Consider the following 19707-nt stretch of genomic DNA (forward strand, 5'->3'; position numbering starts at 1 on the left):
CAAAACAACTGGCATGATGTAGCATCTGTAGAGTTCTCAGATCTCCCTGCTTAGGTGAGGATAAAAAGATCATGGATTACAGATCTGGAAGGGACTTCAGAAAGCACCTGTTTATTACCCTGACACATACCATGCTCTTTCAAACAAATGGGTGCATCCTTCTAAACATACACATGACACTGATCATAAGCATCAACAGGGATGTGTTACATTACCTTGATAAGCAGAATGAGGAATTGCCAATGAGGACAAAATTAACCTCTAGTCCAAATCATATGCAAAACAATGTAGCTTGGGTTACTAGAACATTGCGCTATAGTCAATTATTACAATTGGTCACATTTATAATGAAATGGCACTTAAGAAAATAAAATCTAGAAAAGTAGTTGGATTGGATGAAGTACAAATAAGAAAAATTTATGCTTCAGGCTGAGTAACTTTTTTGAGCTCCTTAATTTCAATTTTTGAGGTATGAGAGAATAATTCAATAGAGTGAAAAATGTTATGTTAGCCTGTGCCACTTGATGTTGGACAAGCCATTTAACTTCTCTAGACCTTAATTTACTCATTTGTAAAACAAGGTAGGGTTCTGAGGTTTTTTCCAGATTTAAATACTGAGAATTTAAATTCCTAATTAAAACTACTTCTTTACCATACTTCTTAGCACATGCAAGGGATTTAAGGTCTTTTAATAGAAATAATGACATTGAAGAAAGTGTTGCTCATTTCCATGTTCCTCAGAAAACCAAAAGAAGAAAAAAAATAATTTATTTATTATATGGCCGATCCATCTGAAAACATTGTTAATTGAAAGTCAAGACATGAAAATTGTGAATATCTGGAGCAAGCATGAGCAAATTGAGCCACTTGTAAATATGGAATATAGGATCCACTGAGGTTCCAATCATGGATGAATGGGAGAATGATAAAATCCTGGACAATAATAAATAAGTTGAAAAAAAGGTAAGATTTTAGTGGACAGATAATGAATTGTCTTTTTAATATAATGAGCTTGTATAATATGTGGAAAGAGAAAATGAAAAGATAGAAGAGAGGGAGCAAAGAAGGAAAAGATCAAAATATCCCCTCTAACCCTGAAGACACTTTGAAACAGAGAACTGAATTAGGTATAATTTATTTTATAAGAATTGAGAAAAATCTCAAAAGACTTTATTTTTTCTCAAAATTTCTCCTCTCTATAATTACTTGATGAAATAATCTGATGACAGAGTATTTTTTAAAGAATTTAGGATAGTATCTGGCATATAGGCACTATTTAATGATTTTTTTCCATCTCATTTTTTCTCTTCTTAGTTCTTTTATTTTAATTTTTCCAATAATTCAATTTGGGCCAAATGTGATCAAACCAAGAATTAGTTGAAAATGCATATATCCAGCAAAAATAAATTAAGTAAGCTAATTTAACATTGAACTAATTGAACTAATATTTAATGTTAGGGATATTCCACTAGAAGGATGGGATACTCCGAATTGTTTTCCAGGTATCAATAACTTTTTATCTGATGTAAGCTTCATAAAACAACAGAGCAAGAGGTAAAGAGAACCCTTGGGTCTTATTGTCCTTAGACTAATAGGGACTGCTGTGACCAAATTTCCTTAGTTTGATCTATAGCATTGGTTGTGTAAAAAGAAGATTGAAATTTGGAATGATTATAAATAATATTCAGTGATATATTATAGGGGCAAAAAAGGAGGAAGCAGATAGGACAGAATATCTTTTGCAGTGCCATCAATTTAGATTAAAAAGTCCTTGAGAACTTAATCCTCTCTCATTTTATAAATGAGTTACCAAGGTCCAGAAAATATAAACTAATATGTCATTCTAATGTATCAAGTAAACTCATAGATGAATTAATACAAATCTTCAAAATTTATATAGAGAAAACTGAAGCTCAGAGGGATCAAATAACTTGTCTAAGGAAAACCAGAGAGAATGTAGAAGATCCAGAATTCAGATACATATTGTGTGCCTCTAAATCCAACAAATTTACCATCTTTCTATAAGTTTTCTAGTGTCAACATATGGCAGTGTCAGACCACTGAAATTCTCATAGGAATGCATTTTACCATCTAGTTCCTTCACCTACAAATATTAAGTCCCCTAGGGATTCTTCTTCCTCTTTTCTTCTTTTCAACTCTTTTCTTTTTCCTTTTTGTTTTGTGTTCTTCTCTTTATCAGAATAACAAAATACCACAATTCTTTTATACAATCTCCACTCTACCTTTTTTTCCTGCCTTTTTCTCCTAAATCTCTTGCCTTTGAAAAGCAGTTCAGGGGAAAGGGTGTTATGCAAATGAGAATGAAGGAAGAATAACAGATTCAGCAATGTTGTCCCCCCCCCCCCTTCAGAAGTGAAATGTCTGGCACAGTCTCTGTATAAACAGACTATACATATCATAAAAAAGAAGCATTTTAAATGTCAACAAAAATCAATGTAAGTGCAAACTGGGCTCTCTTCTTGGCAAAATATATGAAATCCACATGGAATTGAGCCTGATTATTTTGCTTCCAGGGCTTCTGAGAGTACAAAGTGGCTTCTCTCCTGGCAATAGCATGTTCTGCACATAAAACCCAGAAAATCCTTTAAAATGTGATTTAAATTTGGTCTTATTAAGATATATTTTCTGTCTATAATCCATGATCAATGGCAGTTACATTAATATTGCTCTATTACAATAGTTCAGACTTGGAGAAACATTTCTTTTTTCTCCTTAAGTCAATAGGGGTTGAACCAATGGGAATGGATGTTGGTTGCTGACAAGAAAGAGGATATGCTGCAGTTAAATTGGTCTACTTGCTGTTCTTTAAAAGTATATTTCATTTCCTTCTTCCATGTCTTTGTGTAATCTGCCAAAGGTCAACCTCCTTATTTCAATTCTTTATCATGTTGCACCTAATTTTTTTTCCAATAAGGTTTTAATTTTTTACCCTGCCTCATATTTTTTCCTTCTTAAATACCTCCTCCATTCAACTTTATTTTCAATTTTATTATTATATTCAATTTTATTTTTTTCTATAAATGATCCCCTGTTTCCCATCTCTACAATTTTATACTGATTATTTTTCAGTTCTAGAATATTTTATTACCCAATCTTGACTCCTGAAACCTAGAATACCTGGTTTCCTTTAAGAAAATGGAAGTAAGTAGCATAATGGATTAGAAACCAGAATCCAACGCCATATTCTTTACATGAGAAACTTGAAACAGTTAGATATCCACAGTTAAAATAAAAGGGTGGAACAGAATCTGATATTTTCAGCTGAATTAATCAGGACCATCAAACATGATCTCAGATAAAATGAAATAAAAACTAGAATTAATTAAAATAATCAAGAAACTAAAAGTTATCATAGAAAACAATAAAATGTATAAATAATATGTACATTTAAAAAATTATAGTGTTTCTCTGATAAAGTTCTATCTTTCTATCCACCTATCTAGCTACAGAGATACAGAGAGAACGACAGAGAGAGAAATAGAGTAATTATTTCAAATTTGTAAAAATAAGAGCTATCCCACAAATGATAAATAGAAAAATGATATAATTTTTCAGAAGAGATCAAAGTTAGCCATAATCATAAGAAAAAAAAAGTTCAAAATCTCTATTGATTAAGCAAACATAAATTAAAACAACTCTAGATCACCACCTCATACTTATTAGAAATGATAAATTCTGGAGGAGATAAGGAAGAAAATTGATATAGCAATGAACTATTGGAAGTATAGTGAACTAGTCTAAAGAACATATTCTTTTTTGTGATGATAAAGATCTGTAAATCAAGAACATGTGCATCAATTACAGAATGGCTAAATGAGTTGTATATCATTATGATGAGGTACTGTTGTTTCATAAAAAATGAGTGGGGTAGATAGTGAATTCAGATATGGTGGAATATGACAAGAATCAAAAGAATTGATTTAAACTCAAGTAAGGAAAATGTATGTGATTTAACTTTTCTTTTAAGAATTTAAATGTTACACCATTTGGGGTATATATGTTGATGGTACATTTTAGCAAATCAGTTTTCCTGATTATCTCTTGTAATTAGGTCTCCTTTTGCTTTTGCCTTACCTGAAATATAACAGATTCTACTTTAACCCCTTACTTATTCTCTGTGTTTTAAGTGCATTTTTTATAAATAATGTATTATTCAATACTAGTTTAATACATTCTTCTCTTTACTTCCATCTTATGCGTGAGTTCCTATCATTCACAATTACAGTTAGGATTATTAACTCTGTATTTCCAACTTTATTCTACCTTTTTCCCCTACTTGTCCTATTCTATCTCTCTCTCTTTTTACTCTCTTACTCCTCTTAGTATAGCATAGACAAGTATTTAATAAAATTCTTAAAAAACAGTGAAATTTTATTCCTAAATTAAAACAATGAAGGAAAAATGGAAAAATCTTATTTCAACATGACAAAATGATATATATGTGTATATATATGTGTATGTATGTATATATATATATATATATATATATATATATAAAGAGAGAGAGAAAAATTAGAAGATAGACAACTATCAAATGGAGAAATTCTTAAAATAATTCATATTCAAAAGACTGTAGTGAGAAAAATAGTGGATATCATAGATGTAGATGATAGGAAATTGAGTTCTAGAAAGTTTGTTGTCCAAGGTCACACAGATACCTGTCAAACAGGCTTTAATTGACAGAGTATATATTTCAATTATGCCTCCATAAGCTTTTTCAATCACATCATGATACACTGAAGTTATCTTAAATTAAAAAAAAGTTATCAACACATTATCTTGATTTAAAAGTAGTATTGAAAACAAAATTCTTAAATTAGTTCAAATCTGTTTGAATGTTTAATTTTTATCTCATTTTATTGTTCTTTGATGTCTTTAATTTCTGAAACTGACGGTGCAGATGAATCTTCATATAGTGTTTTAAGTACTTAGAATACATGTATAATAAATACTTCTGATTAATAACTAACCTCTGAGTTGCTGTCTGCCTTTGAACCTGCCTGATTCTGATCTAATCATAGGTGCTTTTTTTTGTTTAGAAATGTCCATTATGTCATTCTGATCTCTTCCAACCAGAATTAAGTCCAATAGTTTGTTTCTCTTGTCACAGTATCAATTTTCCTGCTAGCATTACACAACAGTCATTCACAATTATCTACACATGTGGCCATGCTGTTCCATGAATTATCATATCGAAATAATTGTCTTTTTAAAAAATATCACAGTTGGCTAGCCTGCTGGTAATGATACTCTTAATCCTTAGCTTAGATAATCTTTGGGGGGGGAACAAGTAGAATTTTCATGTTTTTTTATTTGTAAATAATCCAAGAATCCCAAATTATCTCTACCCAACAAAGATTTACTACAGGGCTTTAAAGGATATACATCCATTGTGCTTTACCCATATTCTCTAAATTTTACTAACAAGCAAGAAAGGCCCAAGTACAAGGCACAGAACTGTCATGGCAACTGATGGTGAGATATAGACAAGAGCCATACAGAATAGACAAAAATATATGGATTGTAATCTCCACTATCAAAGGAAATGTCTATGTTGTTCAGTTTGCAAATACATTGAAGCATAGATTCAAATTGAGAATTTGGAGGGGCTTTATAATCTGCTGACTATGTAGAAACCAAGACCCATAGATAGTGTGACTTTCTTAAGATCACATCTGTAGTAAACATCAGACACAGATATTCAACCCAGGTTCTTTTTATCTAGACCAGGGATCATTTGGTTGCACCATGATACTTTTTTGGCCTCTTTGAATAGTACCTCTGACAATGGGCTGTTGAGTTGCAGTTTCCCTTAATTTCTAATTTTTTCACAAACCAAGCACTTTTTTTTTCTTTTTCCTAGCATGAGTAAGCCCAGGAATGTCTTTGTTGCCCCAATTTCAGATGCATCCTTTGTCTTGGATCCAGGGCTCACATCGTTATAAAATTTCAGATCTGGAAAGATTTTTGCAGATTATCAAATCAACTCTCTCATCTTGAAAAAAATTCAAGCAGTAAACAACTTCTTGAGGGCAGTTGTAGGAGCTATTTTTTTTTTCTTTTTATTCCCAGGGTGTATCAGACTGCCTGTACTACAGTGGCCGTTTAATAAATCTTGCTAAATTGTATTAAATTTAGAAAATACTAGGCAGAGGAAATTGACTTTGAATCCTTGTTTGGGTAATCACAATTTATGTGACAGTATGCTAGGCAACTTCTCTGGGTTCCAATTTCCTCATCTCTAAAGGGATGAGACTGGATTAGAATGCCTTTAATATCCCTCAGATTTATAAAAATCTAGTTTTCCGTGATCACCTCTAATCTCCAGAAGCTCTGTCAGAAGTGAGCCAGTATAAGCCTATGAAGGGAAGCCCTTTAGTGGCTGGGACAGACAGGAAATTTACTTTACTCATCTGCAGAAACAGACAAGAAAACAAGAACATTTGCGCCATTCCCCCCCTCCCCACGCCCCAGATCTCAAAGGATTTTTTATTTTACACTATTGCCAAAGTAGGCAAAATCATCCTAACATAGATATTGTGTTTGTTTGTTTTTCCATAGGCTTTTCAAATAAAAAGGATATCATCATTGATGAGTTTCTTTTAAATGATTGTTTTCTCAGGCTGTGTTTTATAAATGGGTGTTGCATCAAAGAGTAAATGAAACTTCCCTGAAGAACACACCCCAGAATGCCTTTAGTGTCTTAACTGACACAGCTTTGAAGACGAATGGACCCTAAAGAGCTAGCTACAAACTCAGCAAGTCACATTTGTCTCCTTGGAATGTTTTATAGGCTGCAAAATGTGACAAAGGCCATTACAAAGATTATAGTTCCCAGCAATGAATCCCCTGTCCATCCTGTTCTCTCCAACACAGCAGTAGTTGCACAGACAGTACTGCAGGTCTGAAAAAAAAAAAACAAAACAAAACAAAAAAAAAAACAAGCAAATGCTGGAAAAGTATTCTAGTGTTTTATTTTTGCTTTTCTTTTCCACCTTTGGATAAGTGAGTGGCCAATCAAAAGCCTTGCATTGTTTATTTTTGTTTTGTTTTGCACAGGGAAAGCATAATGACAATAATTATAATAAAAAACAGATTAAATCTCCAGAATCTTCAAAAAACTTCTCTAGTATGCTTTTATTTTTTCAGATGGACCTCAACTTCTTCCTTCCTTTCATAACTCTGAACTGAAAAAAATAACGCCTGTTTTATTACTTATCAATTTTATAGCTCATATCTCTCCCAGATGATAATTTGCCCAACATCCTAAGGAAGCAACATCAGGTACATATGGATAATTTTCCCTATGTATCTGATTTTCAAATTCTCTTCTCTGTTTCTATGGGCTTCTACCTTGATAGAATCTAGAGCCCTGAATGTGTCTTCCATTAAAGAAGAAAAGAAAAAAAGAATATCACTTCTTTACAAAGCTTTTGTGGTAACTCCACCTCTATCCTAGGTACATGGCATTTTCTCAGCATTCTCTTCACCACTCTAGAATCATGTTCCATAGAAAGTAAAAATCAAACAGCAGAACAGGAATGCCCTTGACCTGCTTGTTTTGATTAGGATTGTCTTTTGCTTGGTTAAAAATCTATCCCTCATACATAATGCTGAAGAGAATATCATCTGATTGTATTTGTTGGTGGTGGTGGTGATGGTAAGATTGTTCAATCAATAATATTTTAAATTCATGCATCCATTTTGAATTTATCAGGGAATGTGATATATATATATATATATATTATCTAAGCCTAATTTATGACAGGTTGCTTTCCAGTTTCCCTAGGAGGTCTTTGAATAGGGAATCTTTCTAGACAATTTATGCTTTCATGTTTATTCAATACTGGGTAATTGAGTTTTATATTTAATGTAATTGATGATGTACTTTTTGTAGAAATATATTTGTTTGCATATTTTCTTTTTCATGTTATTATAAATGATCTAGTAGTTTGTCTCACTTCTAGGATCATAAAGGCATGGTCAAAGATTCACATATGGACCTCAAAATACATTGTTTAGTGTATTTTTATTTTTAATAGGGCAGAATATGAGACAGGAAAAGTGAGGTTCCCAATTATTTATCAACTTGTCCTAAGTCACATAAATATCAGAATTTGTTCTCAAGGCCTTCAACTCTAAAATTATCCCTTTTTTCACTCTACCACACTACCCCATGAAAGGTTTTATATTTGTTTAACTAACTACATATGGTTAATTAAAAAACAAACAAACAAAAAAACACAAACTCATTGATCATGTCTCCGAATTCCTTTTTCATGAAGTATTTCTAGTCTATCTCACTTTTGTGATTCTTATAATTACCTTGTGATTGTATGGTAGTATATAAAATAACATAGTAGTAATAAAGGGGGGAAAAGTTTCCATGTTTTCAAATTTGTAGCAATGATAAGGATGACAGCTATCACTACATTTACTAAAACAACAATAACAATAGCAACAATGTCAAATTTTTATTAAAGGTGTGGAAAACATTATCTCCAGGAATGGCAAAATCTTATTTCAGACATAAGTAATGAGAAGCAATGGAGGCCTTGGATGAAGTCAGTATTATCTGTCTTCAAGCCTTGTCTCTGCTAATTACTAACTTTGTGACCCTCAGTTTCTTCATGTGAAAAAATAAGGAAAAAGTTAGAGTAGAAGTCCTCTGAGCTCCTTTCTGACTGATCCTTAATTTCTTCATTTGTAAAATGTGAATAATCTACCTCACAGAATTATGGGGAGCTCAACATCATTAATGAATATATAGTGAATATTTCTCTAATATCTGCCAATTATTATTATGTATCATTGACAAGAAAAAAAATGTCTATAAGCATTTGATAAAACACAGGGCCAATTACAAGGATGTAAGTTTGAAAGGCAAAGATCTTAGAGAGCACAAAATTTGATATGGAGGCAGGTTTAATAGAATATCTGGACTAGAAGAGGCATCAGAGGCCATTTTTTTCCAATCTGTCCTTCTAATGAATTATTCTTTTCAATGTGTCTAAGTAGCCATTCAATCTCTGTTGGCTGATCTCCCATAAATTCTTATTATTTTCCAAGTGTGTCTATTCCATTTTATTGATTTTTTTCCCTGAGACAATAGGGGTTAAGTGACTTGCCCAGGGTCAAACAACTAGGAAATATTAAATGTCTGAGGTCAGATTTGAACTCAGATCCTCCTGATTTCAGGGCTGGTGCTTTATCCACTGAGCCCCTATTTCCGTTTTTTATTCATGTGTATTTTTTTTTTTTTTGCCTATTCCATTTCAAAATAGAATTTCCTGTCAGGGAGTTTTTAGAAGAGACCTTAATTGAATTTAGTCCCATGCCTTCATTTGAGAAATGTATGAAATTGTAAAGACTACGTGGTTTAAATCTTCAAAATCATATAGTTAGAAAGTAGCAAGCTGAAACTTGGGTCTAGCCCATTGATTTTTAACATCATATTCTGTCAAAAAATCCCACAATGAGTAGTTAAAATGTTGTAACTAGATTTAGGATGATGGTTAATTGGATTTCCCCACACACACCTTTTTTATTTTTATTTTTACCAATATCAAATTGGCTATCTTTAATTATGTTGCATATATTTGTTAGCCTTGCAATTATCAAGTATTAATTTTGTGTATGTGTTTGCCAACCTATTAGAATGTTTGCACCTTAAAAATAGAAATTTTCATTCTTTGTATTCATATCTCCAAAAATTATCAATTGATACTTGGCTGTTGATTGATTTGAGAGTTGTCTGGGAAAAGAGGCTTGCTTAGAATTTTTGTCAGACACAGCCAGTATTTTAACCTGTTCTTTATCCTGAGACAAAAATGTTATCCTCCTCACAAGGGATTCTGTGTGTGTGTGTGTGTGATGGACTGCTTTAACTATCTATTAAAGCTTATACGTCCCTTCTCAATCATTAACTAAGTTAACTCACATTAATTAAGCCCCTACTATATATAGGCACAGTAGTACAAAAAAGACTAACACACACACACACACACACACACACACACACACACACACACACACACAGCAACAGTTCCTGATCTCAGGGAGTTTACAATCTAATGATGAAGACAGCATGTAAACAATTATATAGACATGAAAAATATATTGGTTAAAATAAATTTGTTTGGTGGAGAGGCACTAAAATTAAGAAGGACTGGAAAAGACATCTTGCACAATGAGGGATTATAACTAAAATGAAACAAGAAAGGAAAACCAAGAGATAGAGTTGAAAGAGGCATTGTGAGTAGCTGGTAAAAGCACTCAGTTTTGGGATATAGACTTTCTAGTCTGAGGAATAATTAGGATATCACTATTACTATACTACAAAAGATGCAAAGGAGACTAAGGTATAAGAGGACTGAAAATGTAGAAAGGAGCAAAATTATAAAGAATTTAAATCCAAAAATTAAAATGCAAAGTATTACAAAGGAAATATTTAGATGTATGAATGTATTAATAAATTATACAAAAAATACACCAAAAACTCGCAGATTGTAAGTTACTAACACCTGTTCTAAAACTTATTCTTGGCTAGTGCATTTCTAAATTTAGGATTTCATTTACACTGACAAAAAAAAAGAATAAAAATAAGCAGTTGCTGATTTGATGACCTATTTATGGATACTGCAAGCAATATAGTCCATCAAACCAAAGGTAAACACTTCTCTGAAAAAGACTGTGGAACAGTACGGCATACTAGCATTTCACTTTGTGTTTAGTTGGCTTACCCCAAGGCTAATGGTGCCAGTTGACCCATACCTGCTTAGATCCAGCAGAAACAAAATACAAATTCAAGGAAATTATTTATTTTCTGTTGAGATGCTAGCTAATACAAACAATCAGTGGGAAACTCAATTGGCTCTCATCTCAGATAGTCTCTCATTTTCATCCAAGGCTTGACTCCATCACTACTCTACGACTGCCCTGTGGCCATCCTAAATTTGGAATGATCTGCCTCCTCACCTGAACCTCATACTTCCTGGCTTCCTTCAGGACTCAGTTCCACTGCTACTTCCTACAGGAAGCTTTTCTCAGTTTCCCTTCCAAAGTCCCACTGTTTGAGTCTTTCTCCATAGTTACCTGATATCTCTGTATATATCTTATAAGTTCCTGGTTTATGCATACTTAATTCTTCATTTTATGCTCCTGGAGAACAGAATTCTCATTTTCCCCTTTGTCTTTTTATTCTCAGTAGAAATCCTAATGCCTGGTACCAATTCTTGTCTTTTGAGAGAAATCAATTTGCTAAATCCTCCTTTTTGTAGAAGGCTCTATAGTCAAGAAAATAGGTTGAAAATAGAGGAGAAAAATTAACTTCAATGCTCAAGAAACTCCTATTTCTTTTCAAGTTGTTCTTGGGTTCTCTAAGCCTCCTATATCTCTGAACTGTGGATTTTATAGCTATTGTGTTACTTATCCCTCATGTGAGAGTTAGTGACTAATCTAATGGAAGAGATACCTTGTCTAAAATGCACTTGTCCATCGCTATGGGTATGTGTTTTCCTTTTAATGCCTATACAAATTGTCTCCTTAATGGCAAGAAATCAAGTTCTGAGGGTAATAATTGAGAGATAGGAACACTCCTAACATACTCCATTAGACTGAAGCCCTTTAGGGAAGGACTAGAAAGAAAATCATTGTAAGGATTGAGTTACAAACTGGACTGCAAGTACTGACCCATTTTCCGCCTGTATCATTGGTTGTTTCTTTAGTTATACATGACATTCATTTCCCAGTTCTCTAGGTGTGACTCAGGAGAGATAAGACAACTGAAGCTAGAAAGGTTCAATTAAGAATATGTCTAACTGTGTGCAGAGGAAATGCTAACCTAGTACCTGTGTGACATAAGCTGGTTTAGGTTATAAAGGATCTCTGATGCTCAGATGCATTTAGAAGTGGTTTTAAGTCATTTAAGTGATGTTTAACTCTTTGTGACCCTGTTTGGGATTTTCTTAGCCAAAATACTGGAACAGTTTGCCATTTTCTTTGCAAGATAATCTTGCAAATAAGTAAATGAAGCAAACAGGGTTAATTGAGTTGTCCAGGGTCAGATAGTTATTAAATTAAAATAGTTATTAAATGTTTGAAGATGGGTTTGAACTCTTGTTCTTCTACCTCCAGGATTCATGTTCTATCTACTGTGCCAAAATGGCTTTACCTCTATGCTACTAAGTCCCTCTATTTATTAAATCAGACTAGAGAACTGTCAAGGTCCCTTCATCTCTTGCTCTAGGTGACATGGAGATAGCAAAACAAAACAAAAAACAAAACCCAAAACATACAGATAGGCAAAATATATTTATAGGTATATATGTGTATATAATTATTTTATATATGTCTTTAACTACATATAAAGTCAAAGCTTATGTATATGTGTGTGTATCTATAGATATAGATATATTGATACAGGAAGAGCTATATGTGTGAATATGTGTTATACACACATCTATCTATCTATATATTACATACATGCATATGTATGTGTGCACATACATATACACATCTCTCTCTCTCTCTATATATATATATATATTATACATGCATATGTGTGTATACAGATATATAGATATCCATATCTATCTATACACACTATATAGAGTCAGAGGTATATGTATTGGTATGTATATCAGACTACACATGTATATAGATAGATAGATAGATAGATAGATATAGAGATACACACACACACACACACACATACACACACACACACACATATATATATATATATATATATATATATATATATATATATATATATAGTTTCTGACAAAAAATCAAATGTCATAGAATCACTAATTTACAATTGCAAAAAATGATGGAAGTGATCTAGTCCAACCCCTTCATTTTATAAATCATATAAATTGCCTTCAATCATGTCTGTGATGAACATCAAACATGGGACTAACTCAAATCCTTTGACTAAAGAAACTAGGCTTTTTACTCTATTATGATGTTTAATGCTACAAAGAACTTCCATTATTTGGGGTTATCAAAAAAAAACGTGAACAGGCAAGCTTTAGGAAGGGAGTTTTTCCTAGTCATATTGCTCCCTGGAGCCTCCAAGAAAAAGATTTATGGCCATGTCTCAACCTTTCTGGAGTAGAAGGCATGAATTGAACACATGGCCTTTGAGTTCCTTTTTATATCTGAAAGGCTACTTCTTGCTATGCAAATTTATTCTGTAATTTTCACAGTTCATCTCTCCTGGAATGTGAGCTGCTTTAGGTATTCACAAGAGAATATGGCAACATAGACCCACAGGTAAGGAAAGACAGTGGCCCCTCACCGGTGAAAGTGTTTCTTGAAATCTTTCATCATCCAGATTGGTTGGTATTCTATCAATAAATCGCACATTTAGATTGCTGTCTCTATTCTTTAAATCTTTATATTTATACAAATGGAAATGAAGCCTCTAGCAGGGATTACTAAGTATTATTTTAAGTATTGGAGTTTTTACTTAGAGATGATGGGCAACTTTAAGTGACAAGATTTCAAGTAGTAGAAATGTGCCTCTAATTTTTGTAAATGATCTATATATCTATATAGACACCCAAATATATTCTCTCTGTCTCTTTGCCTCTCTTTTTTTCTCTCTCCCCTCTCTGTCTTTCTCTCACACACATATACACACATACACACACACATATGTATGTATATATATATATATATATATATATATATATATATATATACATACATATATTTATTTATTTACATATATGGAAAGAAATTAAGGGAAGGAAGGAGGAAAGGAGGAAAAGCAGAAAAATGAAAGAGATCTATCTTTGTATTTCTCTAACATCATTAGAGCCTCAAGACATAGGTGCATGTAGTGAATAATTTCAATTTTTTGGGCCAAATTGAATGTATATTTACCAGAAAGGACTTCTTGGAAATGTTATGTCTCAGCATATAAAGCACTCAGGGATGAGTGGGGCATACTTTCCAATTTTACATATGACAGATTACATTATATTGGGCTAAAATGATTGATATGAAAGCAGCAAGTATATAACATCAGCATGTTACAATACTTCACATCATTTAATCTTACTTAGCAAACACTGCAACTTCCTACAAGTGGATGCATCTCAATAGGAAGTATACCCCTCCCCACTCCCAGCAAATTATGATTATCTGACAGCTCTCAGTTCCATTTTTCTTGAGAAAGAAATTAAGATGGGACTTCTCTGAGGATCCAGTATTCTTTTCCTGGTCTCTCTCTACTTTTGGTGCTCTCAGGATAAAATGGTGCTCTTTCATAATAGTACTATCTTGTGCCATGTTTCAGGGTATTATATTTGCTCCCATCAGATAGATGTACATTGAAGTTTACTAAACTTCTATTGGTTGTAGGTAAGATATTTAGGCTTTTTTCCCTTTGCACTTTAAAATCAATACATTACAGGTTAACATGAAGATCATCTTGACCTTAAGTGTAGGCTGAAAAGTGACCACTTACATGGCATGAATTTAAACCTTCCTTGATTAATGAATCAGTGAATCAACAACAATTTATTAAGTGCTTATTTTGTCTCAGACATAGATAATTAAGGGACAGATAATCTCTGTATCAAGGTATTTACTTTCTAATAATTATTCATATTAATCTAATCCCACTGTCAAATGAATATCTAAAATCCCGTTGGTAGTTCTTCATTTCTTTATTTTGCCTATTTTTTTCTAATAATCACTATGGCATTCCAACTTTCTTTCAAAAGTTTGATCAATACAAAGCACCCTTTCTTTACAAAATTAAGTTGTGAGGAAGATATATGAGAATTCTTATATGATTTACCATGATTCCAGTTAGAAACCATCACCTAAATAAATTTTGTCATATAGACTAACTTTGAATGGATTTTTCATCAATCCAGGAATAACTACAGGACTAAACGAACATAAGCACTTAAAGTTAGTGGGAAAGGTTCCTGTTCTGGACTAAGAGGATCTGGAACCTGAGGGGTTTAAACTAAATGGTGTCAAAATCCCTTCCACTCATGCATTTGTGAATTCTATGATCTCTTAAATGCAGGGGAAATTATGAAACTTGCAATTCAGGTCCTAACCTATAGGTACTAACCATATAAAAATTCCTAATAATGGGATCTGAGTAATTTCTCATCATCAAAATCATCAATAGAGTGAAGGAATAACTGCAAGTCTTTTACATTTTCAAAATCTATACATTTGTCTTCTTCCTACCTTCAATAAGACAAAAGCAGGTTTCAGTCACATCTCCCATGCCAATACAGAGAATTCTAAAGGCTATGCAAGTATATGTTCATGATTCCAGTAAAAACAACTCCACTACCCCATGGCCTAATGTTTAATGAAAAATATAAATAAGTAAACAAAGGTTTACATTACTAATATTCTAATAAGCTAGACCATCAAATGGAAAACACTTGAAGGGAAGGAAAGATGATTCCAGATAATGAACTCATTCTATGCATATCAGGCCCAACATCAGCATATGAATTATATAGCAACATATTTGGGAGCTTCATAGATTGTATCTCTTCCCAGACTTCATTGGAGTTATGTCCTATTTTTTTTAAGGTAAAGTGTTTTTTTCAATCCCCTCCTATTTAACAGAATGTAGTTACATATGATAGGATTTAAATTAAAATTTTGTATGTATACACACACACACACACACACACACACACACACACACACACACACACATATATATATATATATATATATATATATATATATATATATATATATATATATATATATATATATATATATATATATATATATCTTTTTTCTGTTTCCTAAATCATGATAATGTCAAAAACAGTATCTAATATGCTCCACCTCCCTCCCAGAAGGCCATCCGAATTGTTGTATTTTTATTATAAAAGGGTGAGGGTAAAGCAGATTTGAGGGATACATTGAAAAGAGTCTGGAAACAAAGAGATAGTTTTTTGGGGATATCTTCTCATATTCCTTTATTTGAGTGATACTTAGGTTTATTGTTTTGTTATTCTTGTTATATATTTAAAATTTTGATCTATCATTTTTATTTCCATTTAAATTTTTATAGTTATATGTTTAATCTTTTTTTTTGGCTCTGCTGACTTCATTCTGAATCAGTTCAGATAGTTCTTTCTATGCTTTGCAGTATTTGTCATACACAAAATTTCTTACAACAAGCTTCTAAGAATGCTACACAACTCCACACACACATGATATTCTGCCCTTGGGATCTTTTTTACTGTCTTTGTTTCTAAGTTTTCTGACCCAAAATGGAAGGAAGTTCAGAGCCTTATTTTGCTGGAACTGATGCTTCTGAGTTATAGTTCCTGGCAGCCTTTTTCTCTTGAAGGGATATAATTTGTGAGTCTTGAACAAATTTCCACAATCTAGATATAATGTCTCTATGGGACTGGAAAGAAGGCAGGCGATTTTTGGGTGAATAGGGTAGAGATTCATATAAGCCCGTGTGGCCTATTTGCGTATACTAATGCAACCTTAATGCAGATAGCAGGAAATGACAGAGTCAGTGAGTTTAGGACTAGTTAGCACCTGCTCTGGAATTTTGAAGGATTTAAAAAAAAAACTCTTTCTTTTGAATTCTAGGTGTCCTTGATACAGAATTCATTTAAAATAATTTATCTTTATTGTATAATTTCTACTTCAGAGAAGTTTAAGATGGCTTGAGGATTAAAGAATATGTTTAGTCCACCCTGCCTTTCATGATGAGGTTTTAATGAGTAAACAAGATGCATCTTTGCCTGATCACTTTATCAATTCCAAATATCTTTCTGACTCAAGAAAGAAAGAATGAGATTGAGTAAAAAATTATTTATGGTTCTGGGTGTTTAAATGAGACACTCAAAACATGGAATAAAAGTGCCTTGATTGAAATACAGAAATGTATTTCTCCTACATTCCTAATCATGTATATATAGAAAGCAGCATCTAGAACTTCAGAGTGAGGGATTACTAAATGGAAGCAATCTAGAGAGAGGACAAGAAGACATTTCCATATCCTTCTTCATCAACTATGTAGTTCTGAAGGGGAACCACAAAATTAGTATGAGACAGTTCATTCATAATTGAATAGAGGCTACAAAGGATATGAAGAGAAAGTCATGCCAGAATGGAAGCAACTTCAAGAAAATTTATCTTTAGAAGTAGAAAAGAGTGTTGGAATATAAAAAGAAATAAAATATGGGAATCCATTTGGTAAAGTCATTTAGCAAAGACAATACACATCAGAGAAGATGAACGATAATATAAAGAAAGAAAGGACTTCGAGTCACTGAAATATGGGGGCAGGGGATTGCTTTTGCCATATATGTATTCAAGTCATGTGCCTTACTACCATTGTTATCTAAGTTTAAACTCATTCTTCTCATGAATGCTCTCTGTATTTGTGGGAGAGAGAACCCTAGCTATAAGGGAGAGGGGTATTTATTCAACTACTGCTTTTAATATGCCATTTTAATGAATGCCTTTGCTAAGAGGCAGTTGCAGCTATTGGATGATTGTTATTTTAGAAACAATGAGTTTCACAGATGTTGTTAACAAGAAATAACTCTTTTATAGGATTAAATTGAAATGTTGGAGTTAAAAATTTCAAGACCTAGGATATTTGGAGAGTATAATTAACCCTTTACTAAAAGCATAAAATATTAAGAAAAAATTTGTTTTTCTATTTCATATCCTAAGTTGGCACTTGAAGTCCAACCAAAATATTTTATAAAAATGGAATAACAATTAAACAAATAATAAGCCAATTTTCCAATAAAAATGCATACCTACAAGTTCACATACATGCATAGACATGGCTTAGAATTTGTATTGATGATGATTCCTAGCTGGTATCATAGTAAGTGATATAACTTGAACAAAGCTTGTTTACAAAGAAGGTTTTGCATGGAACAAAGTGGTCTATAAAGAAAATTGGCCTGTCAAGGGTTATCAGAAAGAATGGTGAGGCAGATTAAAGGGATGAAGTACTTTAAAATGGAATTCTGAATGGAATTTAAGCTACCAGTGGTCTTTATGTCTTTTCCATGATGGATGAAACACACATATACTCCTACACACACCATTACACACACACACACACACACACACACACACACACACACACACACACACAATTTATAAGAAGTATTTGCTACTTCAGTCATTTTAGAATCTTTATGACCTCCTTTAGGATTTTCTTGTCAAGATAATAGTGTGGTTTGTCATTTTCTTCTCCAGATCATTTTATATTTGAGTAAGCTAAGGTAAACACAATTCAATGACTTACCCAGGTTCATACAGTTAGTTATTGCCTGCATTCAGATTTGAGCTTAGATAAAGGAGAATTTTTGCCTTCAGTTTTGATGCTCTATCCACTTCCCTATGTACAGAACACACACATATGTATTTATATATTTGTGTACATCTACATATATATGTATATATATATATGTATATATTTATGTATAACTATATTATATTCCCCTATGTAATTATAAGTCAATATATGATACACATTCACATAAATGTATACCAACAAAATGAATATGATATAAATATATATATTAATAGGTATAAATACCTGCTTTTATACTAATACACGTAAACATTTATGTATGAATAAATACACACATATTGTGAGCCAATACATACATATAAACACATATCCATACTTATATAAACATAGATATCTATACTTATATATACATATAAACATATGCATTCATATGCATCTATGTAAGCCCAAACTATACATGTTTGTTCTGCTTCTCTGAAGATGGATAATATCTTCCTTCATAAGTCCAAGTCTTTCCATAGGTTTCAAACTCCACCAATTCATCATTTCCTACATCACAGCAATATTCCAATTTTATATTGTCTTGTTATTTTAAATAATCTAAAAATATTAATGTGGTTGACATATTGTAGTTTTTCTATTTTTCTCTTTTCATTAAATCTATTTAAGCTTTAATTTTGTCTGAGGAGGTGGTGATTATTACTCATACCTTTTCTACATAATATATTCTACTCGATCTTTTTTTTTTTAATGTTTGTGCGTATCTTTTATTTCTCAGTCCTGTTCCCTCTTTGTCTTTAATCCTAACCATTGTCTTGTCTTTCTATTGCTTAATCTATCCACCCTTCAAGAATTCTTTATTTATTTTCTTGCCCTAAACTTTCCTCTTGCAATCTCATTTCTTTATGAATTTAGAAGACTTTTAAAGCCTTCTATATATATATATATCTATATATATATATGTATATATATGTATATTCCATCTCTATCTCATCCTCATTTATGTACATACTCTATTCTATTCTTCTTAATCTATAAACCCATCTATACCTCACATTCTATTACATCATTCTCTTTTTTTTTTTTTTTTTTTTTTTTTAGAAATTTAATATAATTTTATTCCCTTCTAAATATTGGTCTTTCTTTAATACAGATCAGATGTATGTAGGATTCCCTCCAAAACATCCTGCCCCTATTCTATATTATTTTTATATGTATGTGTTTTTCCTTCTTTAACTCACTCCCAAAGAGAATATAGTTCCAGAAACACTAACCCTTCTCCTCTATCTAATTCCTCTGTGTCAGTTCCTTCAGTTGCACCTCATTTGTATAACAGAATTACTTTTCTCTTCCTTTTTATGTATAATTCTGCCTTTTAGAAT

Source organism: Sminthopsis crassicaudata, chromosome 2 (genome assembly GCF_048593235.1).
Source record: "Sminthopsis crassicaudata isolate SCR6 chromosome 2, ASM4859323v1, whole genome shotgun sequence".
In the NCBI taxonomy this organism is placed as follows: Eukaryota; Metazoa; Chordata; class Mammalia; order Dasyuromorphia; family Dasyuridae; genus Sminthopsis; species Sminthopsis crassicaudata.